The sequence below is a fragment of the Neophocaena asiaeorientalis genome, unplaced genomic scaffold (genome assembly GCF_003031525.2).
Source record: "Neophocaena asiaeorientalis asiaeorientalis breed wild unplaced genomic scaffold, Neophocaena_asiaeorientalis_V1.1 scaffold212, whole genome shotgun sequence".
Classification (NCBI taxonomy): Eukaryota; Metazoa; Chordata; class Mammalia; order Artiodactyla; family Phocoenidae; genus Neophocaena; species Neophocaena asiaeorientalis.
Window position 1 is genome coordinate 3,044,875 of NW_020174046.1, and position 26,404 is coordinate 3,071,278.

General features: G+C 40.4%; 1 protein-coding gene across 5 annotated transcripts in view; it reads right to left on the minus strand.

The window, feature by feature from the left end:
* The window catches only part of KLF12 (KLF transcription factor 12), a 440,360-nt gene that overhangs the window by 67,815 nt on the left and 346,141 nt on the right, over window positions 1-26,404 (minus strand). The gene's annotated exons all lie outside the window — the stretch shown is intronic.

The following is a 26,404-nucleotide window of genomic DNA, read 5'->3' on the forward strand; positions in this document are numbered from 1 at the left end:
AGATTTGCTGAATATAAAATGACCCAGAACTTGAGCACCTCTTAGTAAATGGATGCAGTTAAGTTCCTATGCCTACAGACCAGCAGTCAGTCTCTCTCTTTCCTTCTGCACCACTTTTAACATACAAAGTGTTTGTCACGATGTTCACTGTGAAGACCCCCCAAAGGTAGGACCAGTTTTAGTAAGTTGATTCATTCATTCAGTCCAACAAAAAGTTACTGCTGCCTACCTAATCCTTGCCAGGTTTAGGAGTGCATAAAGGTAATGTAAGGTCTGGTGCTGGCCCTCAGTGAGCCCTTTCTGCTACCTGTTTCCGTAAGAAGGACACGAAGAGACAGTCTAAGTATACACTCCCTCAGTCAACTTCCAGATTTAAAGCCCTGAAAAGCAAGATAATGAAGGGGATCAGTATACGTCACCCCAAAATATGCTACTGACGCATAAGGATTATTTTCATTTGAAGGCAACCACAGACACAAACAGGAGGAGGAACTCTCTACCTTCCCTTTATATGCCTAAAAGCAGGGCATACATTTCCCTTTTGTAAAGGAAATTTTCATTTTTAAAGGCGTTCCCTGCCCCCCCCACCCCACCGCCCCATACCAGGAAGCAGAGTACAATGTACAACTCTTAACACCAAAAATGGTATTGAGATGAGCCGGCATAAACAACCCTTATTTACCATTAGTTTCCCCCATACATTTCCTAGTCACCTTCCTAAAATTTAGCCCCCGCTAAACGTCCAGACCCCCTTTTCTTTTGACAAGGCACTTCTCTACAATTTATTACCCTTTGTTAAAATGGTATATAAGCTTCAAATTTTAACTACCCCTTTGAGTTACTCACCACTGAGTATTCCTGCATGCATGTATGCATGCATGTTTTATGTGTAAATAAACTTTGGATTGTTTTTCCTCTTGCTAATCTATCTTTTGTCAGTTTAATTTGCAGGCCCCCAGACCCTAAACAAGGAGAGGGTGGAGGAAAAAAATTTTTTTTCCTCCCCTACAATAACTTCATCCAAATGTCCAGGCACAGAATCTGTGGGAATGGAGGAGAAAGGAAAGGTGAATAGTTATTTCTAGGAGGAAGGTCTTCTAGATGTGATACTCTCCAGCCGGGCTTTAAAGAAAACAGTCATTTCAAACCTTTAGCTAAATTATGGGGAAAAGATAGTAAAGACTATATTGTTTTACAAGCTTCCAGGGTTGGAGTCCTCCACTGGAAATAGTTGAAATTTCTAGGAACTGCTAATATCTTCCAATCAGGAGCTACAGCTGCTGAAACTCCATGAACCTCCACCTCTCTGTGGGTCACTTACTGGCAGCACAATTTGCTCTACTTCCTGTCCTTGTGGACACCTTCCCGCTTCCTAGTAAAGTACCCATCTTTCTTTACTAGGTACCTGTGAGATCTAGGCAGTCGTTAAGCTTGTGTTATCTTTACTCTTTATGTCTCAGACATTATTCTATTTACAAGACAAGAAAAAATGGGGATTTTAAATTGGTCTTAAAGTCCACTTAGAACCAAGAGCCCCAAGGTTGATTAGAATCCCAGTTCTCCATAGTTGTTCAGCGAGTGAGAATCATTTCAAGACGGACAGTACAGGGCTTCCCTGGTGGCGCAGTGGTTGAGAGTCCGCCTGCCGATGCAGGGGACACGGGTTTGTGCCCCAGTCCGGGAAGATCCCACATGCCGCGGAGCGGCTGGGCCCGTGAGCTGTGGCCGCTGAGCTTGCGCGTCCGGAGCCTGTGCTCCGCAACGGGAGAGGCCACAACAGTGAGAGGCCCGTGTATCGCAAAAAAAACCCCAAAAAACAAAAAAAAAACCGGACAGTACAGTTCTAGCCCCTCAGAAGGGCCAAATGCAGTCTTTCCGTAAACCCAGAGCCAGGCTGCACTTTGCACTCAGAAGGCTTATTTCTTCCAACATCCCTTATTAACATTCTTTTCCTCACAGCACTTCTCAATGGATTCTGCAGCTGAGCCGCTCAGCACAGATTTTCTGCTGTGTATGGGGGAGGGGTTGTTGATGATGCAGAAAGATGGAGAGAGGCCAGACAGCCCCTCTGGTGAACTGTCTCTTTCAAGCACGGCCCACTTCCTGCTGTTTTGCAGCTACAAGGATCACCTGTTGGTCTTGGCATCCCGCCACAGGGGGGCCTATCGGAAATGACAGACTCAGCTAGAAATGAAAGCCAGCTCATATTCCAGTGCCCCAATTTGGGGAGAGAGAGAACAAACACCCAATAAAAATGCGTAAGAATTATACACAAGGTAGCAAGTCTCATTCTTTTTGTTTTCTTTTTTCTTTCAGTCTGTCTGTTTGAAACACAGTCATCAAAATGGAATTGTGAGCCCCAAACTGTCTCTCCAGTTAAAGTTCCCTGACCTAAGGGAAAATGCAGGAAATCCTCGTGAACCTTGCCTGCATACCCCATGGGGTGTCAGAATCCTACTGCCTAAATAAAATGTGCAGGAGTAATAGCCCACATACTCACAGTTCTTTAATTCACTCTGCATCCTTCAAATGTTTACGGCATGTTGCTTCCACCTTAACCCTATTTCTAGTCATGATAATTCCACCAGGTGAAGTTTGATGATATAGAAGTACGGATGCTTCTCACTGCATACATACATCAGTGGGAAAAAATGGGTCTGTTTAACGTATAATTACAATATTCTCTAAGTAATTGTATCTTTTAGCAAAACTTCATTGATCCATAGATCAAATATTGTAAGTTGATAATTTCTTAACTGTTTAACAGTCTTCAAAGAATTCCTGATTGTGTATGTAAGACCAAATAATTATAAGGTTTCTTGAAATGGTAAAACAAGAAAGGTTTTTTCCCTTCCCAAAGCGAGTAAATTGATAACCTGGAGCTTACATTATCTGATAAAGTAGACCGTAAAGGTTTGCATTTCAGCCACTCCCCAATTTCATTTCTGCAAAAGAATATGCAGTGTTTCTGTGAGCTCTGTCTTTAGATTGTGGCACTTTTTGCCTTCGTCTACCTTCTTTCCACATATAGCAGCTAGGCAGGTAGCAAAGTCAAAACCCCAGTAGGAGAAACCACCATCTAATCTGCCTGTCATGCATTATTCATGACCTCCTGATTCCTGCACCTGCATCTAGGCAGGAAGCTTGCAGGGAATGTTCATTATTCTTCTCTTAGCCTCACACAGGCTTGATTACTGCTAAGCCACTTTGTTCTGTAAGTAAGGGTTTCAGGCCTTAGTACTAACCGCTGGATATGGAAAGGAAAAAAAAAATCACCAGGCTGAAGAAAAGGGCAATCTTGGTTGTTGTATAACATGTATTCAATCCTACAATGTGCTCTTCGGAGACTGACAGTTTAGGTCAGATGGAAATGCTTGCATTTGGTAATTTACATTACACAGAAAAAGGAAGCTATAACATTAAGGTCATGTACACCAACTGTTCTATTTATATACACTTACTCATCTGAGGCAGACAGCATGTTTATAATTTTACCCAACACAAGGCTTAATTTAGCTTTTTTGCTTAGCATGTGAGAACTTTTTAGATACCTTCACACAAAAATGATTCTTCCTTCTTTCGGTATAAGCACTAAAGGACCCGACCCTCCAATCTTGTATTTTAATGGCTAACATTTATAGTTAATCAAGAGAATATGACCGGTCTGGTTTTTTCCAATGTTTTCCTGAACCTATCCGAATGGCTGGTGGCCGGCGGTGGGATGTGAAATCTCCATCCCCAACGCAAATTATTGATCACGGATGAACTGCTGGGAAGGGCACCCATCCTACCTTTTTACTATCCCCACCGCAGAAAAGCTGTGACAATTTAAATCCAATCTTATAGCCCCCAGTGGAATCAGGATGAAGTGGTAAAGAGTACAAACTGTGTAGCTGCCTGGGATTGAATTCCGGCTCCACCATTTACCAACAGTGTCATCTTAGGGCAAGTTATTTAACCTGTCTGCCCTTCTGTTTTCTCATTTCTGCACAAATGGAGGCAATGATAGTGGCCACGTCCTAGGTCTGTGAGATTTAAATGAGTTCATAGTTTTAAAGTGTTTGGAACAGTGCTTGGTACACAGGAAGCAGTTAATACATGTTAGCTATTATTAGCAGTGCCGATTGGATCGGAAAGGATGGGAAGATGGAACTGGAATATCCAGTTAATTCCAGGGGGTTGAGATAAATGTGCTCTACAGAGCCTGCAGTCTCGACTACTATGCTTATATGACTTCACTGAAGGCGAGGAAATAGCAAGGAGAAATAAACACCCATACAGTAACATGAACCAAATACTCTGGTTTCTAAGGTATGACTTCCTCTCTGGCACCTCATTTTGTCTTCTTTATTAGAAGACCTGTCTTCCGTTTACTAAATTGGATAGTATTTCAGCTGTATCCCATGCAAGTCAGTAACCATAGGAATAAAGTCATCCCCATTACTAAGCCTTTACTAGGTGCCAGACACCATGCTTAGCTCTTTAGCTACATTACCATATTTTCTCCTCATATCATTAGTATCCACATTTTATCTTTGAGAAAAATAGGTTTAGAAGAGTTAGATAAGTTGCCAGAGTTGCACGGAGAAAAGCAAACTCAGAACTCGGACACAGGTATGTCTGACCTGTCTTCCTGCAGATTATCAACCAATACTTATAAACTCATGTATATTCCCTCCCCACTACCCCAGAGGATGCAATAAAGTGAATTAGCACCAGGGGCCTTAACAAGACTTAGCATTTATTTGAGCCCGACCGAACATTCTATAGTATAAATAGATGCAAAGTGAATGTACTGGTTTTCCTGGCCTAAAATTGGCACCGGGCTAAATATTAAGCCTTCGGGGACTCACCAGAAATAGAGTCACAGTCATATACTTTGTTCTCCCTTTAACTCTTCATGAAAATTCCGCATTATTTGTGTTACCATTTCAACACATAATATAACACATGTAAGTTTTTGATGGCAAAATGAATCTACCTCCTCACTTCCCATTTTTTCTAGAACCCAAACCAATCCAGTTTGGGACCACACGTGTCTGATGAAACCATCGATGTCACGGTCATCAATGGTCTCCATGTTTTCAAATCTACTGGTTAAGTCTCAGTCCATATCTTCTCAAATTCTCCACAGTGACTCACAGAACTGATCACTCCTTTCTTGAAATCTCTACTCGGCATCAGTGACATTTTTCCAGCCTTCTTACTCTTCTTTTTTTCCCTTTGCCTAAGTCTCTTCCTCTCATTCTTTTGAGCTCTAAATATTGGTATGGCCTGGGGATCATTTTCCCATGACCTTTCTCTGTCCTGTTTCAGCTCACTCCCTGGATAAAGGAGTCTCCAAAATAGCTCCCCTCACCCCCTTGATGATTTCGTCCCATCCACAGGCCTTAGATACCATCCATATAACAATGACTCCCAGATTTCTATCTCCAGCCCTAGCCCCATATCAACAACAGACTTAGGGTTTTCAGCCCCGACCAACCTTTCCCTTAAAAAATAAAAGGTGTTCCTTTTCTTATCTTCCCAGGCTCAAAATTCATTCACCCAGTTGCAACCCTGAAATAATATTTGAGCCGTTTCATGTTCTCATGCCCCATATGTTAGAGAGGCTGCTTAAGTGAGAAAAATCAGAATAAGTTATTATTTCAAAGACCAATAAAATATTTATTGTAACAAATTACTCATCTAGTAAGATTAGAGATTTTCATTACAAGATCATAAGAAATTATTATATATACATATTTCCTATTCTTAAATCCACTTTTTTCTGTTATGTAATAAAATGAGTAGCCTGTACTCTCATCCATAAATTGATCCAATTATTTGACAAAATATACACTTTAACAACTCAGTTTACTCCATTTGGGGAAGCAAAGATTAATCTCTAAATAACTCCACGATTATTCTTAAGAATCAGAATTTTCCTATGTAGAATCACATGAAAGATAATTTTAAAGTAATTCTTGGTATTGCTGCCTTCTTACACACAGTTGTACTGAATACAAGTTCTCATGATTATTCAGGTTGGTTTGGATGTTTTTATCATAATACACACACACACACACACACACTACACTACACTTGACCAAATAAAAATATAAGCATGACACTTATTTAAACTAAGTGGGCCCTTTTTATTCTCAGTTTTCATCAAGTCACTGATTAGATGACCATTAGGGATGCCATATATTTTCTAAGAGTTCTTTTTCCCTCCCATTATTTAATTCTCTCTATGCAGAGCCATTGATGATATTTTCAGAAGAGTAGGCTGAATTTAAACATCATACAGAATTAATGTGATCATTTCTTCACAGTTCACTTTAACAGTATAAATTTTGTTAAAAATGTAGTGCTTTGAAAGGAAAAACATGTATTTCTGCTACACATCAACAGAATGAGAAATTCTAAAATGGGAACATTTGCTTGGTATAATTACATCACATTAATTAATACCAGGTTCATCTCCCAGCATCCCCACTTGCTCTCTCTGTGGCAGTGACACTGAAGATTCTCCTTCTTCCCTTGTCCCCTGGTTAGGGAATGCTCAACTCTAAGAAGCTGTCCCAAACCTCTAGGTCTAGGCCAACTTGCTCCAAGGTCTCACAGCCCAGGATACTTAGCACACATTAACTAAAGACTACAGTTGTTTGTACGTTTAGTTTATTTTGTCTGCCTCTCCAAGTAGATGATATGTTCTAAGGGGACAAGGGAGCTTTTCTCTTTTCACTCACTGTCATTAACTCCTTTACCTGCCACAAAGTGGGCACCCAATAAATAACTGTTGGAGCATTAGCCCTATTTCCCTACTAGACCAGAACTTCTAGGATGGGTGGCAATGGCTTTGTCTAAGTCACCACTGCATCCTCAGAGCTTAGCAAAATGCATAATACAGAGTAGGCATATAATAAATACTTGTTAAGCAGTAAGATGCAGAAAAAGGATAAAATATTTTAGATTTACAAATCTGAGCTATTTTACTGAGCACCTCCAGAGCACCTAGAGCTTCAATAATTGATCAATATTAACTAAATCCAACACATTTTCCTTAACAGCTACTACCCATGAAGTCTTGCACTGTGGGCTAAGACAGGATCTCTGCCCTCAGGCAGCTTGCAGTCTAGGTGAAATAAAGAGGGAGCAACTACCATAAAATAGGGTAGGAAAATTAAAAGGGATTTCAAGTTTTATTGGAGGGAAGAAGAGGTTAGAATTAATTCAAACTGTAAAGTAACAGAGAAGGTTTTGAGGAGAAGACCTTTAAGCTGGGCATGAAGGAAAAGTAAAAATTTCATCATCAGAAGTGAATGACGGTAGGAAGATACTCCAGGAAGAGAAGCGTGAATTGAAGGTGTGAGGTGAATAAAAAGATATGCCTGGAAGGGAGAGTTTCTTAGAAAAATTGGGGAAAGATGAGCTAGAATATCAAGGCAGGTGTAGAACACAGATCAATAAATTCCTGAAAAGGAATCAGTAATTGGGACAGTCAGTTGTGTGACAATATCAATCTTTCCTCTACTAGACAAAGCAATGTATATACTTTATATATATATATATAACATGTATATTTTTAATTTAAGCAACATTTATTGCATACCTAGTATTTACTCATGAATTCAAATATTACTTGAGCATCTATTATGCCAGACACTTCTAGGCTCTTAAGCATGGTGAACTGTGTTAGGGGAGAGGATATTACATCTATCAAAACGTGATTCCTGACATCAGGAAGCGTATAGCACGGCATGAGTTTAGACAAATGATTGGCCATCAGGGTGCAGTGTGATAGCTGGCCATGGGAGCAGATAAAAAGGTCATCAGGATAAAGCTTTGGAGCAGACAAAGACTTTTCCTTGAATTATAAATACGGTAAGTTTTAAAGGAAAAGTTTTCAGCTATGGAAGAGGAAAGGGGCATCCAAAGATATGAAGAGGCATGGAAGGGTAGAAATAGCCATAGCAAAACTACAAATTGTTCAGGGTGCCAAGGGCTGGCAGGTCTGGAGAGGCAGGAGATTATGTAATAACAGGGAACCCTGGAGATTCCCACATATGGATGGGAAGTTGGAGTTTCATGACTCAGTTTAGGCTCATGTGATCTCACGACCAAGATTAAGAGACTTGATCGTCTCTACCCTTCCCTCAATGCCAGAAAAGCCCCAAATAATCTGTTTCTCCCTCAGTATCACCTTGGGCAGTAAATGGCACCAACCACAATAGCGTTAAAGAACGCAGCAGCCCAGGAATCATCCTTGACTGAACCTCTCTCCCCACATCCAACCCATTTTCAGGTCCGTCTGCTACATCCTACCCACTTTTCACTTCCACAGCCATCAATCCATTTTAACCCACTCTTCTCTCCTACCAGCACTACTCCCTAAACCTCCTCCCCCAATCCATTCTTTACACTAGCACCATAGTGATCTTTTTAAGAGGCAAACCTGTTTTTTTCCTCGCTCTGTTAGCCCTTTAGTGGCTTTTCATTGCTCTTCAAATAGACCCAGATCTCAACACAGCCTAAATGCCCACGATCGGGCCCCTGCCTACCTCTCTAGCTTCACTTTCCAACAATATCTGTGCTTTCTGTGATCCCATCACCCTGGTCTCCTTTCAGTTTTGGTGCCTTTGCTTATGTTCTTCCTTTTCTATAGAAGCCCCAACAGGCCCTCCGCCCCTTCATCTGGTTAACTCTTACTCATCCTCAGCTCTCAGCTCAAAGAGCTCCTCTCAGGGCACCTTCCCTGACTCACCAACCTACATCATGTCCATACTACAGACTCATTATTCTCTGCATTTATCCTTCTCATCAGGCTTGTGGTTATTTATATACAGATGCAATCATTCAATGAGAAGCAGAAACGATTTTCTCCTTAGCTCTCCACTATATGCCCCGTATTGGACCCTACATCTGATACAATTAAATATTGCTCTTTAAAGAGAAGGAGATGATGAGAATTAGTAATAGTAGCCTTTTTATTTTCCCTGAGATTTGTTCTTGCAATAATCTGGAAAGATAAATAAGTAAACGTACATAATAATTTTATACACAGATTTAATATGCATTTATTTTTATATTTAATATGTATTTATATGATAAAATATAAAGTGGAAGAGAAGGTGAATGAAAATGGAATGGGCCTGGGTGTTGTCTCCTGGGTCCCACAGGAGATGGGTTCTTTGGACCCTGCATCAGCCCAGGCCCAACACAGTCTGAGCACAGGACCCATCCAGGGCCAGGATGCTAAAGCAGATGTGTCTATCACTTCCTCATCTCTGGAGAAATTTGTGGAAAATTAGTGGACACTGTGGAGACACTAGGGAAATTGAAATGAGGTCTACAGTTCAATTAATAGTGTTGAACCAGGGCTTCCCTGGTGGCACAGTGGTTGAGAGTCCGCCTGCCGATGCAGGGGACACGGGTTCGTGCCCCGGTCCGGGAAGATCCCACATGCCGCGGAGAGGCTGGGCCCGTGAGCCTTGGCCCTGAGCCTGTGCGTCTGGAGCCTGTGCTCCGCAACGGCACAGGCCACAACAGTGAGAGGCCCGCGTAACGCAAAAAAAAATAGTGTTGAACCAATAGTAATTTTTTGGTTTGGACAACTGTACTATTATTATTTAAGATATAAAGCATACAGAAGCTGAGTGAAAGGGATCTATGAACTCTCTATAGTATTTCTGCAACTTTTAAATATTAAAATTATTTAAGACTAAAATAACTTAAAAATAAAACATTCTTAAAGTGCTATTTCTTTGCTGGGATAAGAATATAAGCAATACAGACCTTCTAGGAACTCCTTTTTCCCTGTTTTATTTCATGCTTTTCAACAGTTAGTTATTGTTGATAGCATGCATTTTATAAGTTTATAAATATGAGTATATCTGTGTGTGTATATTCTCTCTCACACTTTTTTTTTTAGTAATTAAACTCATCAATCAACAATTCTAATGCTTTCACCATCATCTTTTCCATGCATTGGGTAGAGAATTACTAATAACAGGTGTGCTAAGAAGTGGTAGAAAGGAGTAGAAGAAAAAAAGATGAAGTCATTTTAAAAGGTTAACAAAGGGCTTCCCTGGTGGCACAGTGGTTAAGAACCCGCCTGCCAATGCCGGGAACACGGGTTCGAGCCCTGGTCCGGGAAGATCCCACATGCCGCGGAGCAACTAAGCCCGTGCGCCACAACTACTGAGTCTGCGCTCTAGAGCCCGCGAGCCACAACTAGTGACCCCACGTGCCACAACTACTGAAGCCCGTGGGCCTAGAGCCCGTGCTCCGCAACAAGAGAAGCCACTGCAAGGAGAAGCTCGCGCACCACAACCAAGAGTAGCCCCCGCTCACGAAACAAGAGAAAGCCCGTGTGAAGGAACGAAGACCCAACACAGCCAAAAATAAATAAATGTAAAAAATAATAAGAATTAAAAAAATAAAAGGTTAATAAAAATAATGCTATGGGGGGGGGATTTAGATCATGTCTACAGAGCAGCAACAACCTATATTGTGGAACTGACATTCATCCACGTATTATAGATTCCACATGCCTGCTCTGACCTGAGCTACCCTGATAGTTGCTTCAATTTTTTACTTCATTTTGCATCTACGTAAGTCTGACACATTATTCTTCAGCATTCAGTATACGGTGTGTTAAGGTTCCCAACTTTTAATATGTGAACTGAAATACTTTGATTTAGTTGTTAGTATGGATGGCGCTGAAAATTTCATGAATTGACAGACATTCTGATTGGTAGTTATTCTATTAGTCACACTGCTAATGCCTTTTATTTGGTGCGCTCTGTGGAGAAGTTGGAGTACTGGAAGAATTACTTCAAACGCTTTTACTGCCTCTGGTTGCATTAATTTTATGATGCCTCATTTAGGCTGAAAACAGAGGCAAAGTTAAAGTATGTAATATGGGCATTCTGTCACCCCAAATTGGACCTATTACAATTCAGCGTTCTCTCAAGAAGGGGTTATAGCTCACTGGGCTGCACCATTTTTCCTTTGAATAGGACAAAATTTTACATCGTTTGGTTCACAGGCACAATGAAAATGGCATAAAGTAGACCCCAAAGGTGATAAGCAATTGCTAAGGAGAAAATGTAGCTTACATTTCCCTTAGAGTAAAACTTCAAATGCTAGAAAAACTTCAACGTGGTAATTAAATGTAACTGCTATCTCTATTTTAATAATGTGCTTAAAAGAAATGGATTTATGGATTGGTATGTGTGTATAAAGCCTGATTTGTCTTTCTTTAAGTAGACACCAAATAAATCAAAAGGAATGGTATCTAATAGATGGACTCAGTACTGAACCAGAGAACAGTCTGATCTGTAGACGGCTGTAGAGGCTGTCCTTTCACTGCCAAAACTGAAGGCCAAGAAGCTTGGAGGACTTTAAGGCAAAAGAGCCAGGAAATGACTTACTGGCTTATGCAGAGACACATTATTTTAGAACTTAGCATCGCAGGCCAAGAGCTGCCAAACACATCAATCAGTACCCACAGGGCTAAAGGTGCTTGTGGAGACCGGCAAGGGATATATGAAATATCACACACCCACTTACCAACAGAATTAGACAAAGAGCAATGCACCCACCATATAAGCACTTCCAAAATGCACCAGGCCTTCTACAATTGAACACGATCATTTACATTAATTGCATTCATATTCACCATTCCCTCCTCTCCCACCGCCAGCCACTGGTATTTTCTTTCCACTGCTTCATGTAGCACTGACCCAAGAGGTTACCGAGTTTTCCTGCAGAAACACCTATGGGATATTATTATATTAACAAAATAGGCAAACCTAAGCACAGCTAGTTTCGTTACTTTGGTTATTTCTGAATTTGACACAGGTCGCAACATCGTTGTTCTGGTTGCTTATGAAGCACCCAACCATTCCTGTGACTGACAAAAGGATAAAGAAGAAAGAACTGATTAAAGTGTATTAAGCACTGTGCACCTGCCAACCAATTTAGGTGATATTAAAGTAACCCAAGATATGGCCTCTGACCTTAGAAACACACTGTAGTTCAACTGGGTGAGTATACAATCGCCTCAGAAAGGTTAAATAATAATGTAAGATTAAGAACGCCAGTTGTCCAAACAGAAGAGTTGGCGCAAGACAGTAGATGCTGAAAAAATGGAAGCACTGATTACTTCAAGGGGGCAGTGGAGAGAAAAATCACTTCAAGCTAAGGGTATGAGATGGGGTCGGGTCTCCCAGTCTACATCTCCTGAGCAGGCGTGGAGAAGGCCCCAGGCGTGCAGGTGTGCAGATGAGGATAAAAGAGGAACAAACAGAAAGAGGTGGTAGAGGAGAAGAGGATGCGGTTACCTTAGGCAGAAGCAGGAGTTCATGCAAGGGAGTGCAGCCCAGAAGGTGGAATGTCTTTGATGACTGGTGACAGATGTTTTGGGATTTTTCTCCCTAGAAAGTGCAAAACTCATGGAAGATTTCATTTCACAGGAGAAATGGTATCACGTAAGAATTCATCTGCCCGTGGTACATAGATGACTAATACGAAGATAATCTGGATATGTTGCAACGTTCAGATATAAAGGGACAGAAGTCAAACCCAAAGAGGTCCTGAGGGGACAGGGAGAAAAGAAGTATCCACATGATCTGTTGACACTGGATAAAGGAAGGTAGAGGCAAGACTCGAGTTCTGAGAGACTAGAGGAATGGTGGGAAACATGGTTTTAATTTTAGGCAGCTGGAGGGCAGACTTGCAGAAATGGATCCGATTTTCATAAACATAGTGCAGAAAACTGTAGCTGAAAAAGTGGGTGAGATTTCTAAAGGAAAGCTACAAAGGCAGAGGAGTTCGGAGGCACTGACTCTGAGATACCTTACGGCTGAGGGCAAGAGGAAAAGGAAGAATCAAGGAGTTAGAAGGACTAAGACAGATAAGAGGAAAACTAATATAAAAAGATCCTGTGAGAAGTAAACACAGCCACTTTGTCAAATTGTCTAAAAGGAATGAGAGTGGGAAATGGGAAAGGCCCATTACATGGTCAACTGGTAACCTTCCTAAGAATAGTTTTCTTGGGAAAGCTACAGAAGGAATGAGCGTCAGGCTCTAGAGCGTTAAAGCCTCAAAATGGGGATGACAATCTCTAGGTCCACCCATGTTGCTGCAAATGGCATTATTTCATTCTTTTTAATGACTAATATTCCATTGTATATATGTACCACATCTTCTTTATCCATTCCTCTGTCCATGGGCATTTAGGCTGCTTCCATGTCTTGGCAATTGTAAACAGTACTGCAATGAACACTGGGGTGCATTTATCTTTTTGAATTATGGTTTTCTCTGGATATATGCCCAGGAGTGGGATTGCTGGATCATATGGTAGCTCTATTTTTAGTTTTTTAAGGAACCTCCAGACTGTTCTCCATGGTGGCCGTACCAATTTACATTCCAACAGTGTAGGAGAGTTGCCTTTTCTCCACACCCTCTCTAGCATTTTTGATTGTAGATTTTTTTGATGATGGCCATTCTGACTGGTGTGAGGTGATACCTCATTGTAGTTTTGATTTGCATTTCTCTAGTAATTAGTGATGTTGAGCATCTTTTTATGTGCTTTTTGGCTGCCTGTGTGTCTTCTTTGGAGAAATGTCTATTTAGATCTCCCGCCCATTTTTTGATTGGATTGTTTGTCTTTATGATATTGAGCTGCATGAACTGTTTGTATATTTTGGAGATTAATTCCTTGCCAATTGCTTCGTTTGCAAATATTTTCTCCCATTCTGTGGGTTGTCTTTTTGTTTCGTATGGCTTCCTTTGCTGTACAAAAGCTTTTAGTTTAATTAGGTCCCATTTGCAGCAACATGGACGGACCCAGAGATTGTCATAATGAGTGAAATAAATCAGACCAAGAAAGACAAATATCACATGATGTTGCCTATATGTGGAATCTAAAAAAATGGTAAAAATGAATTTATTTACAAAACAGAAATAGAGTCACAATACAGGAAACAAACTTATGGTTACCAGGGGGGTAATGGGGGGGAGGGCTAAATTGGGAGACTGGGATTGACATATACACACTACTATATATAAAATAGATAACTAGTAAGGACCTACTGTGTAGCACAGGGAACTCCACTCAATACTCTGTAATGACCTATGTGGGAAATGAATGTAAAAAAGAGTGGATATATGTGTATGTATAACTGATTCACTTAGCTGTACAGCAGAAACTAATACAGGCTTGTAAATCAACTGTACTCCAATAAAAATTTTAAAAACGAGAGAGAACGTATGTCCACACAAAAACCTGAACACTGTTGTTTATAGCAGCTTTATTGATAATTACCAAAACTTGGAAACAATCAAGATGCCCTGTAGTAGGTGAGTGGATAAATAAACTGGTACATCCAGCCTGTGGAGTATTATTCAGTGTTAATAAGAAATGAACTATCAAGCCATGAAAACACATGGATGAACTTTAAGTGCATCTTACTAAGAGAAAGAAAGCAAACTAAAAAGGCTACAAATGGTAAGATTCCAACAATATGACATTCTGGAAAAGGTAGAACTACAGAGACACTAAAAGGATTAGTGGTTGCAGTGGGTAGGGAGGGATGGATGAATAGGCAGAGCACAGAGGATTTTAGGGCAGTAAAATTATTCTGCATGATACTACAATGGGGGAAACATATCATTATACATTTGTCAAAATCCATAGAATGTACAACAGCAAGCATGAATGTAAACTATGGACTTTGGGTGATGATGATGTATCAGTATAGGTTCATCAGTTGTAACAAATGTACCACTCTGGTGTGGGATGTTAATAGTGGAGGAGGTTGGGGGTACAGGGAGTATACGGGAACTCTCATTCTTTTCACTCAATTTTGCCATGAACATAAAACTTCTGTAAAAAAAATAAAGCTTATTTTAAAAAGTTTAAAAAATGGGGATAAAAGAATATTGGAAAACAACTTCTGTTCGAGAAGCTTTCCCATGAAAGAAGAGAAACAGCTGGAACAGCCAGCAGGGACCAAAAGAAGTCATTTGTGTTTTCTTTTTCTCTTAAGAAAAGGGAAGCTATCATTCTGTATGTTAGGAAGAAAGCACAATGGAAAAAAAAGTGTCCCTGACACACAGCAGCGACACATACACAAAGATTTTCTTAAAAGTCAGCTTACCGTGAACTGGGTACATGGTCAGAGTTTTACTGGACAGTTTCACTTCTCCACACAGCAGCCCATGACATAGACGTCATCATTCCCACTTTGTAGTAAGGAAAAGGCAAGCTTAGAGAGCTGTGATATACCTAGCTCAGGGTCACAGAACAGTGTTGAAACTCAAGTCCAAGCCACACAGACTCCACGCCACGCTCTTAAACAATGTCCCACTCTGTTTATTTTATGAGCAAAGAAGTAACTCTATTTTTTAAAAAAATGTCAAGTGGAGAACAGCTAGAATAGAACATATTGCAAAATTTTCTTGCTTATAGTTTCGTGTTTACCAAACAGTGTTGCTTGAAATTGAGAATTATGTTTATAAGTAGTCATGAAGTAGTCTGAACTCTTTAAATGACCATCTAACCTCAAAATATTGCTTATAATATATACAGTGGTCCACATATACTCGGTATAAGAGGTCTTTGCCCCAGGTGCTTGCACAGAGCTCCTAAAACCCTTGCCATTTCCTAAGTGACAGCGTGTCTCTTGTTATTCCTCACAAGCCCCTTTTGACTACAACTGAGTTTATGGTAATGAGGTGACTCAGGGTCAGGCTCCCAGGTAGCTTCTGCAGGAGGGCTGGTCACCAGAAAGACCAAGCAATGATTAGAGGGTTAGAACTTTCAGACCTACCCCCATGGAAGGGAGAGGGGTTGGGGATTGAGTTCAATCACCAATGGCCAACAATTTCAGCAATCATGCTTATGTAATGAAACCGCCATAAAAGCCCCTAAATGATGGGATTCAGAGAGCTACCAAGCTGGTGAACACAACAGTGGGTAAGGAGGGTGGTGTGCCTGGAGGGGACATGGTACCTATATAATTTATATATATATGTGTGTGTGTGTGTGTATGTATATATATATTTCAAACAATTTTATTTTATTATTTTTTAAAATTTTATTATTATTATTATTTTTTTTTGCGGTATGCGGGCCTCTCACTGCTGTGGCCTCTCCCGTTGCGGAGCACAGGCTCCGGACGCGCGGTCTCGGCAGCCATGGGTCACGGGCCAGCCACTCCGCGGCATGTGGGATCCTCCCGGACCAGGGCACGAACCCGTATCCCCTGCATCGGCTGGCGGACTCTCAACCACTGCGCCACCAGGGAAGCCCTATTATTATTTTTTTTTGCGGTATGCGGGCCTCTCACTGCTGTGGCCTCTCCCGTTGCGGAGCACAGGCTCCGGACGCGCGGTCTCGGCAGCCATGGGTCACGGGCCAGCCACTCCGCGGCATGTGGGATCCTCCCGGACCAGGGCACGAACCCGTATCCCCTGCATCGGCTGGCGGACTCTCAACCACTGCGCCACCAGGGAAGCCCTCAAACAATTTTATATTGAGCTTTCATAGTACTTAAATTTCCCACGTGGTCTGGCCAAACATGAGAATAATGCACATAATGCCATTGTCAAAAAGTGAAATTATGATTTTAAGTCTGTAAGTTAAACGATCTTTTAAAAATCCTGCAAAAATTTGGGGGACTATTTTCCCTCAATCTCCTTATTAGAAAATGTGGAAGCATGAATAGCCATTAAACAGAATTAACCCATATTTAAATCTACCAATCCTGATAGTCTCTTTTAAATAATCAAGACACACTGAATTTACAAAATATGATTAGAGCAGTTTGCTTAAATTTGTAGTCCCTGATTAAATACAGGTGTTATGCAAAATAGGCTGGGTCTGGAAACTGCTCACAAATGCATCCTTACTATTTAGCATTATTTTTGCTTTGAATAAAAGAAAGCAAGAGTTTTTACAGAGTCCCTGCAAAGTCTGCAGAAATGAGAAGAACCAACCTAGAAAAAAAAAAATTCCATACATGTACTAAACAATACCACACAAAGTATATAGGCCTAAAAACTGCATATTAACAAACAGTAAAACAGAACTGGGCTTCCCTGGTGGCGCAGTGGTTGAGAGTCCGCCTGCCGATGCGGGGGACAAGGGCTCGTGCCCCGGTCCGGGAGGATCCCACATGCCGCAGAGCGGCTGGGCCCATGAGCCATGGCCGCTGAGCCTGCGCGTCCGGAGCCTGTGCTCCACAACGGGAGAGGCCACAGCAGTGAGAGGCCCGCATACCGCCAAAAAACAAAAAAACAGAACTATCGTGATTTTTTTTTTTTTTAAAGAATTGATAAAATTGAAATAGAATCAGCTGATGGTTTCACTCTTGCATTCCTGCCCTGGAGATCTGAGAAAGAAAGCAATACGATTCAGCTAGTTGTACAAGGGATAAAATGACAATTCAACATTCGAAAATAATAATTAACGAATTGAAAGAATTTCTTAGCTTCTACCGTTTGCCAGGCCTTGTGCTAGACATTGGTGATGTACAAATCCATAAAATATTGCTCCTGGCCTGAAAAACTTTCCAGGCTCAAGAGTTCAAACATCACAGAAATTTCATAGCAGGGTTACATAGTGCATGGTTAAGAGTACGGACTCTGGACCAGGCTGCCTGGGTTCAACCACTATGAGGTTCTGGCACTTACTGGTTGTTTGGTCTATGGGTAAGATATCTAATCTTTTAGATATCTATCTATCTCAGTTCTCCCATCTTTATAGTGAGGGTAATTACATCCTCTCATTCAGAACAATACTTGGAGCACAGCATGTGCTGGACAACTCTTAGCTACCTGACTATCCTGACCTTCCCTAGGAGAGTCCCACGTTGCAGTGTCGATGTCTGCTCAGGGCTGCCCTATGTCTCTGTGTCTCACTTTCCTCTGAAGCAAGGGCAATAATAAGAGGATGTATGTCACTGGGTATTAGGTACAGTCTAAATGCTAGGAGACAACAATAAAGACTATCTCAAAACAGCCAGCTCTCAATTTGTCCATAACTAGGGAAATTCATCATGAAGAAATGTAAAAGCTTAATTTTTGAATAAAAAGTCACCAGAGTATTGCAACAACCTGTTAAATATAGCAAGACAAATTCAAATCAGTATAGCTGTAGTAGACAGCATTCTGTTAGAATCCCAGAGTAAGGGGTATTTTGGAAATTAAATGTGAAACTAACTAGACAAATTCTCTGCTGATTAGGAAGTATGACCCAGTGGCTGTGAGGTGACTTTAGTTTCTTCTGAGTTTATCCATATTCAAATTTGGTGTTGACTGCATATCAGAGGAATGGCTGTCGTGGGAGTCAAGAAAGTTTACTGTAGTGGTGCCAGGGGCTCTAATTTGCTAAGTCATCTACTAATTGTGGCTGTGTTTATAAAAGCAGCATCATTCTGGGCAGGGCAAAACAGTACAGTCAGTTGGACTGATTTACTGCTTTCTGTATGCTGAGTAGTGCTGAAGAGCAGGGATCCTGAGACTCTCTTCTGCTCAGACATGTATCATTATGCTAAACACACACTTGCTCCCCCATTGGATTCATTCACACTACAGGAAGCAAATCATGGATTGATTAAATTACGCTTTTTTTTTTTTTAAGGTAACAGCATTACCAACATAAGGGTTCAAGGGCTTCAAAGAGAGAATATTTCTATTTTGCCAATGTGAATTACTGCGGAATGCCAGCTGCAAGTCACGTAAGAGCCTGTATACACCCTACTTTTTTTTTTTTTTTCACCTTGACCATGAATTAATCCACAAGTATAAAGCTTGGAAATATATTTGCACAGTCTTAAATTCAATTATGCCATCCGGTTCCTCACACTGCAATAAAGCGAGTGACACAAATTCTGGGGTTTCCCAGTGCACGTACAAGTTATGTTTACAATATACTGTAGTCTATTATTAAGTGTGCAATTTTATTATGTCTGAAACACAATGTACACACCTTAATTAAAAAATACTTTATTGCTAAAAAACGCAGACCGTCATCTGAGTCTTGAGTCGTAATCTTTTTGCAATAGCAACATTAAAGATCACTGACCACAGATCACCATAACAATAATAATGAAAAAGTTTGAGATACTGCGAGAATTACCAAAATGCGATACAGGCAAAAGTGAGCAAATGCTGTTAGAAAAACGGCACCAACAGACATGCTTGAGTCAGGTTGGCACAAACCTTCAGTCTGCAAAAACGCAGCATCTGTGGAGCACGATACAGCGAAGCACAACGGAATGAAGTATGTCTGTATTACCCTGTTTTCCCTGAACCTCAAGAATACGCAGAATAGGCTTTCTATTAAATAAAAAGAGGGTGGAAAAAAACACAACTTCTGCTGCTTCTTTACGACTTACCCTCTGCGACAAGCGGTTAATTAACATCTGACCCTAGTTCTTAGGCATTACATTTCTTTTTTAACCTCTTGTGATCTGGCTTCTACCTCCACTACTTTGGATTTGGTTTTAAGTCAGTATAAATTCACTTTAGTAATTAGCCTGGCTGAGCCCTCACTTCCCTCACGCCAGGTCTGAACCCTGCACTTCTCTTTTCTTTTTGTTAAAGGTTATACTCCATTTATATTATTATAAAATACTGGCTATATTCCCCGTGTTGTACAATGTATTCTTGTAGCTTATTTATTTTATTTATTTATTTTTTGTAGCTTATTTTATACACAATAGTTTGTACCTCTTAATCCCCACCTCTATGTTGCCCGCCCCTCCCTCCATGGTAACCACTAGTTTGTTCTCTATATCTGCAAGTCTGCTTCTTTTTTGCTATACTCACTAGTTTTTAGATTCCATATAAAGTGATATCATACGGTATTTATCCTTCTCTGACAGTTCACTCAGCATAATGCCCTCTAAGTCCATCCATGTTGCTGTAAATGGAAAACTTCATTCTTTTTTTATGGCTGGGTAGTATTCCATTGTATATATACCACATCTTTTTTTTTTTTTTTTTTTAACCACATCTTCTTTAGCCATTCATCTGTCGATGGACACTTCAGTTGCTTCCACATCTTGGCTATTGTAAATAATGCTGCTCTGAACATAGAGATGCATGTATCCTTTTGAATTAGTGTTTTCATTTTTTTCATTATACACTCAGGAGTGGAACTGCTGGATCATATGCTAGCTCTATTTTTAGTTTCTTGAGAAACCTCCATACTGTCTTCCACAGTGGCTGCACCGATTTCCATTCCCATCAACAGAAACTTGTACTTCTCTTGACGGCCACGTCTCATGACACCACTGACACACCCCCATCACCTTCTTTTGCTCCCCCTCTCCTGCCTCTCCCCTTAGTTTCCATAGACTTCATTAAGGTAGATCATGCTGGTATCTCTCACGGTTACGTTCTTAGTTCTAACCTTGCCCAAATTCTAATTTTGCATTTCCAACTCCTTACTAGATCTGCCCACTTGTGTATCTCACTATTAATACAAACTCATCATTTATCTTCTCTCCATTACCAATTCTCCACCCATATTTTTATTAGTAAAATGAGTGTTTTTCAAGATACCAGAGTTCAGAGCTGTGTAAGTATTGTTGATCTCCTCTTTCTTACCCCTTATAGCCAATAACCGTTGTTGATTGAACTGTCTCCACTGGCCTTTATTTTCTATGTTCTTGCAATCCCTCTAAATGAGGCGGGTGGTTGTTATCTTACACTTTGCACATTTGTTTCCACTGGATGGCATGCATCAATCTCTGTCCCTGCTAATCCATGTGACATCCTGCTATGAGATGAGCTATCTGGGCAGATACGGACGTTGGCTCACTCAGCACTGTGTCAGCCTCTTGTTTTTTGACTTCCTAAAGAAGAGAGTCTAGAAAGAGAAAAGCGACATTTCCCAGAGGCCCTTGTCACTACATTTCTGTGTGTGAGCTGTTTCCACCAAGTCCCCGAACAAGGCAGATGTGAGCAATTTAAGGAAGCAACCCTGGGCAGAGACCCTTGTCTCCCGACAAGTCTAACAGTAGAGGCTTAAGTTCTTCTGGGCTAGCTGGGAGGAGATCCTGGCATCCAGGTCCACTTTAAAGGTGCAAATGGTGGGTGGGGAGTATCGGAGGTATTTTGCTAGAAGTGCCCTCTGGTTGCTCTGTTAATAACTCCCTTTCACCATAAATTGTTAGAGTGGATTCTATTATCAGCAACTAAAAAGCCTGAAACACTTTCCTAAACCACTCTCCTCATTATATCAACCCTCAGTTCAATAACCATCAAAGGGGTCCCTAATGTCTATAGTATAAAGCCCTAACTCCCTATCATCACATCAAAGACCTTGATATTCTGGCCCTGACCCACTAGGTACTATTTCATACGACTTTCTGTAAGAACCTTTCCGTCTAGGCTTCTGGTTTTTTTTTATAGGGCTTACCCCATTTCATTTACTGGAAATGCCTTTCTTCCTGTCTCCGACATAAACTCTAGCTAACTTTCAAAGCACAGAATAAGCCCCACCTCTTCCCTGAAGCCCTCCTTGACCACCTCATGCGGGAGTGATTTTTCTCTTCTGCCTCCTCTAGACAGACAGGACATATTATATTGTCAGACTATATATTTTTCACTTATGGCTTTGTATATTCTTGATAATTTTCTTATACAAGTTCATAAGGTTTCTCTCTCTAATATTCATTCATGAGGAACCTACATTATATCATCCACAATAACAACTAAATAGCTAATTTACTGAGCACCTACTACAGCCAGGTGCTGTTGTAGGCACTTTTTATGTCCCATCCGTGGACACCCACCACGTGACAACCTTGTTCATTTAATGGATGCTGAAACAGAACCAAGTTCTGGGAAGTTATATAGCTTGTCCAGGGTCATGGAGTTAGAGAAAAGATGATGTTCAATAGATATTTTATCCAACTACCAACTGAATAATCAGGAAATTATTTTTTCAAAGGAACATTTCTTGAGCACTTACTATTTGCCATGCTCTACGCTGAGCACGACGTTACAAGTGATGTTTTATTTAATCCACTCAACCACCTCAAGACATAGATACTTTACATGTTTTAAAGATGAAAAAAGCACACTGCCACCAAGAGAAATTAAGTAACTTCCCAAGATCTTAGTGCAGATCAATACATGGCACTTGGAACCCAAGCATTTGACTCCAGAATGCATGCGTTGCATCTTAGAACAAACACTTCTGTTCGGAAGGATACAATGATTTGACTGGGAGACCATTCAATGAAATCTTTTGTTTTTAAGCAAAAAAATAATAAAAATAAGGTATATCATAGCGCATTTTCTTTATTACAAGAGTCATGATTACTGTGACAATTTAAATCTTCTAGTTTGCAAGACATGGAAGTAGCCTAACATTTGAAAATTGAAAAGTCAGGGAAAAGAGAAGAACAGGCAGGGCAAGAAGAACCTGGGGGGTGGTTCCCTGGTGGCACAGTGGTTGAGAGTCCGCCTGCCGATGCAGAGGACGCGGGTTTGGGCCCCGGTCCAGGAAGATCCCACATGCCGCAGAGCGGCTGGGCCCGTGAGCCATGGCCGCTGAGCCTGCGCGTCCGGAGCCTGTGCTCCGCAACGGGAGAGGCCACCACAGTGAGAGGCCCGCGTACCGCAAGAAAAAAAAAAAAAAAAAAGAATAACCTGAGGAAATATAATCTCAAAATCTGAGAGGATGTCACCTGACATGTTAGTCCTCCCCATAGTAGCCCACATATATTTTATTTAAAAAAAATAATTACTGACTAAATCTCTCAGGGTTCTCTTGATAAGTCTCCTTGCTGAATAAGATGCTCTTCTTTGACTGATTCTTTCCTTATGTTAACTTACTCTTAATACGCATATTTGTAGTTTATCTATTAGTTTTTTATAATACTTTTCCCTTGTAAAATTATCACCATATTAAATTTGGCAAATGCGCATAATTTTATTTCTTTAAAGAACTCATATATAACTTATTTCAAATCTTGGGTTTCAAAGCAACTGAATTTGAGCGGGTAATTCTAGTTCAACCCAAATTTGTCACCCTTTCATGAGGGTCTTTTTGTTCCTTTCTCCACATTCATTTGTCATTCAGGAAGTCAGTGAAGAGGTAAAACGATGGCCTACAGAAAGTGACAAGTACACCCACACGTCAAATGCATTTGAAAGCAGATTTGTTTCAGGAGCAAACCTTCAGTTCAGTAATACAGGGTGGTTCCCAGTGACTGCTAAGAGCAAGTCTGTAAAGGACAGCTCTGCACTGGGCATGCAGAAACTACTTCTCTGCTCTTATATCAAACACATGTCACGTTCGCTTTGTTTACATGGCTGCTCTCTAGTTATGTTTAAAATGAAATTGCTTTCATCTTTTTGCATTTTTGTTTCAGAACATTTCAACCTTACATATTAACTTTCAAATTAAGTAAACAGCTGGGCAAATGGAGTTCTCTGCAGTTCATTTTCTTATAAAGTGTGAAACTTGCACCTACACATTCTGCTAATTATGATATAAAAGTCATAGTCTAGTGAAAACTGACTAGTTTTCCTGCCTTGAGTCCTATATACCTGTCATCTAAGCAAACTGCTGAGTTCTGTACACATTTCAAAATAGTTTGTTACTTCTGAAAGCTATTAAGAGACTCCACTTTTTTTTCCGAATTGTAACAATTTGAGTCATTAATAAAACTCAAAACTACTGAGAATAAAGTTTCCTTTTACTCTGGTGAGTTAAGAGTATAAACGCTCTTGGGGACACATAATTGGTCTCACAAATCGCATCCTATAAGGGAAGGTTTGCGCACCTTTGTTTTCCTACAAATATTTTCATCCATGGGTCTTTAAGCGGGGCCATGAATGCTGGATCAGTGATACTCTTCATTTGGGAAGTGCCTTGGAGTGCACAAAACACTGCTGTCTCATTCGAGCCTCACAAAAGCCTGCGGCAGGAACACAGGCATTACTATATCTGCATTCTATAAATGAGCACCCTATGGCATTCGAGGACTTGCTTGGTGTCACCATGGTCACCATGGTACCAGTCAGTAAGAAATGAGCACCAATTCTAAACGTTTCTTTTTTCTACTACCCAGACAGAACTCAGAGCCAGAAAGCAATTTGGAGATCTCCCTCATCCCCAATGGTGAGGATAAGACCATACAATTTGCCCAGAGTGGGACTCTGGCCACACAGGGACTAAGGACGCCCTCGTTCTTCCCTAATGTAATGAAAAGGAAGGCTTCAGAGTCAGACATAGCTAGGTTGGACCCTATTTCCAAAATACACTCTCTGTGATCTTGTGCAAGTGACCTACATTCATTTGACTTTTGGTTCTTCATTGCTTAGGTGGGAATATTAACACCTATTTTCTGTAGCTGTGGGAATGAAAAGAGATGAGATGTGGTGTGCCTGTCTCATGACCACTGCTCAGAACACATTCTTTTCTTGCCCTCTTTTCAACTCACTGTTTACATAACGGTACTCAGCTTTCACATTTTATTTCATAAACTAAACATCTCAGCAGTCCAGTTGCTTACAAAAACTGGTTTTAAATGTATCTGTTTCTGACTTTTGCAGGTAATCCTTATGTTTCTTTTAATTAATTGTTCAATCTTTATTATATACATTCCTCTCCCTTAAAATACTAGACCAAACAGTAAGCACACTATTCTTATTATAATTTATTTAAAAATGTAAGTCAAAACCCACATCAGTCTGCTCTGGACAATACATTTGTTTTATATTTATTTTTGTAATTTCTTTTTAAAATTCCACTGTTTTGTGCTTAGAATGGAAGTTAATCCTTCCAATGATCAAGTATTTTGTGAAGTGACCCATGCTGACACTACTTTGCAGCAGTAAGTCAAGACTCTCTAGGGTGGCACTCAAAACCAATTAATAGACATGCATAGAATTTTATATTGCATCCTATCTACCGCATGCAGTGCTGGGCATGGTCCTGGAGTCAAAATACTGCTTAGAAAGCATCCTTAGAGAATTTTCTGGGGATGCCACAGCGCATTTAGGAACAAGTTTACAAAGAAGCTGCAAGAACTCTCCAGCTAATCCTGGTGTTTCCCTCCTCTTGGTCTAATAACAGAGGAGGGAGCTGGTCTCCTCATCTCCATTCTGTAGATGTGAGTGAATGCTGAGGCTGGGCAACCTGAAAACAGGGCCAGCAGAACACAGAGGGGAAGTGAAATTCAGGACCAAGGACTCACAGCTCTGGGCTTCCACAAATCATACTCCTTCTTCCATGAAAGTCCCTCCTGTCCTTCCAGGAAATAAAACTAACACATTGAGTGAACAGAACATTATCTATTCTGATCTTGAAATTTTTGATAATAGGGGGAACTAACCCTTGGAAAACATGTTCTGCATTTCAAACTCACCAGAAATAAATTTCAAAAAAAATTCTTTTACATTTCTCTCAAGATCCCTAAAAAAGCTTCCTAGGACTTCTTTCATTTTCTTAAAGTTATCTGAAAGTTAAACGGACTCAAAATACGATAATCAGAGTGAACAGATATGTGCAGTCTATACATTTCATAAAGACGCGAGAGTAGAAATGTTTACCAGATTTAGTAGTCAAAGTATATATTCATGTGACTACTTAGACATAGTAAAAGCTAAAAATCATTATTACACTATTATCTAATGATGCAGTTGAACGTATTTTTCTATAAATAATACTGTAGCAGAATTTCAATGCAATTTGTCATTCTTCCTCATTGAATTGCCACTTTTTTTCTGCCACATTACCTGTTTGTCATTCCAGATAAGTTGTCAGGTCAAAAAAAATCACTGTCTTCTTTAAGAGCAATACTTCTGTGGCTATTCTCCTAGAATAAAACCTTATTATAGAAGTGACCTTTAAGTATATATGGATGACACCAGCATCCTACCTGTATTTATTACGCAGAATCTCATGCTCTGCGTATCTAGGTATTAACAGTTCCCTAGCTTTATCTAACTGTTGTTGCATTATTTTTCCTGTATGTTGATTCGTTAGCCCAGTTGTTAATTTTTCAATTACACTATACTAGGTACATTTGTATAGATTATGGCAAAATTTCTTTTGAAATGGGAAAGGGAATAAGTAAAGAAATACAATTTTCGGCCTTGTTGTCATGGCTTCTGTTCTGGGATTATGATCCCTGTGGGCCAAAGAATACAATCATCAAAACAGGAATCCAGTTCACTGGCATCGTGCTGGAGTAGTCTCAAAAATTATTCCCCACAATGTGCTATCCTGGTCTGCAGAATGCACTAAATATGGCAAGCCACCGACCTAAATCAGCTGTTTTTAACTGCTTTTCCCCCAATATTCATAGACATGTAATTCTCATGTTTATATACAGAGTCAAAAAGACACCAGAAAATAGACACAAATAAACCCAGATTTTGA